Source organism: Plecotus auritus, assembly GCF_963455305.1.
Source record: "Plecotus auritus genome assembly, chromosome: 13".
NCBI lineage: Eukaryota > Metazoa > Chordata > Mammalia > Chiroptera > Vespertilionidae > Plecotus > Plecotus auritus.
This window is the reverse complement of record NC_137779.1, coordinates 28849920-28851386: the sequence shown is the minus strand read 5'-3', so window position 1 is coordinate 28851386 and position 1467 is coordinate 28849920. Positions and strand designations below refer to the sequence as shown.

Below are 1467 nucleotides of genomic sequence, written 5' to 3'. Positions count from 1 at the left end.
GTCGTCAAGGAATAAACATCGTTTTGAGTATAACAACCTGTACAGGTCACATAAAGGATCACTGTATCCCTCTCTAGGACGCTGGGAAGCTGGTCTCCTCTCATAAGAGGCCTGTAAAGTCCATGTGGAGACGTGAGCCACAGGGTTCTCTCTGCGGAGTCACTGCAGAAGAAGTCCAGAAGGACGTGAGGGATCTCCAGCCAGGAGGTGACCTGGGGCTGGGGAGCAGTAGGGATGGGGAGAGCAGCACAGGAGGGAAGGAGCCATGGGGGGCGTCCGAACATCCTGCTCACGGGTACACCAGGGGTTGGAAAAACCACACTGGGCAAAGAACTTGCAGCAAGACTGGGGCTGACATACGGTAATGTGGCTGATTTAGCTCGAGAAGTCTGATCACCGGATGTCATGGAGTCTGGCAAGATGGCTTCTCCCAAGAGCATGCCGGAAGATGCACAGATGATGGCACAAATCCTGAAGGGTATGGGCATTACAGAATAGGAGCCGAGAGCTACAAATCAGATGTTGGAGTTTGCCTTCCGCTCTGTGACCACAATTCTAGATGATGCAACCATTTATTCAAGCCATGCTAAGAAAGCTGCTGTTGATGCAGACGATGGGCGACTGGCATCCAGGGTCGTGCTGACCACTCTTTTACCTCTCTTCCCCCAAGAGATTTTTTGGTAGATATTGCAAGCAAAGAAATCAAACCCCATTGCCATTGATCAAGCCATATTCAGGTCCTAGATTGCCACCTGATAGATAGTGTTTGACTGCTCCAAACTATAGACTTAAATCTTGACCAAAAAAAGGCATCTGCTTCTGCGGGAAGAATAACAGATCCACGGCTAAGTGTTGGTTCAGTTTCTAGAAGACCACGTACTCCCACACTTGGCACACCAATCCCACAAACCATGTCGGTTTCAACTAACGTATGGACTCCAATGTCCCTCCCAGGGCAAAGGTTTACAGTACAGATGCCCACTTCCCAGGCCCCAGCTGTAAAAGCATCAATTCCTGCAACATCAGGTGTTCAGAAGGTTCTGATTAATCCATCATTAATTGGGTCCAAAAACATTCTTATTACCATTCACATGGAGTCACCACAACATGCTGCGAATGAGTCCACAAATGCATTGAAGAGAACACGTGAAGATGACGATGATGACCATGACGATGACGACTGTGATAATTTGTAGTTTAGCCTTGATGCATGTAACATGTACACGTGATTTTGAATCCACTGTACTGAGATTAAACATGCATGCCACATGTTTTCAAGCTGTGTTTTCGAAAACTTAGTGTTTAATGAGAAAATATAGTTTTTAATTGAGATGTTGTATTTTCTTTACCAGAAATCGTAATGGTTTTTCATCAGCCTTGAAGAAATAAAGTTGTCATTCATTAGAAGAAGAAGAAGAAGAAGAAGAAGAAGAAGAAGAAGAAGAAGAAGAAGAAGAAGAAGAAGAA

General features: G+C 45.3%; 1 pseudogene across 1 annotated transcript; it reads left to right on the top strand.

Annotated features, from left to right (window-relative positions):
• The first annotated feature begins 405 nt into the window (after positions 1–405).
• On the top strand, positions 406–1196 carry LOC308238254 (transcription initiation factor TFIID subunit 9-like; annotated as a pseudogene). Its single transcript has one exon. The product of its transcript is annotated as a transcription initiation factor TFIID subunit 9-like (transcript).
• Positions 1197–1467: the final 271 nt, after the last annotated feature.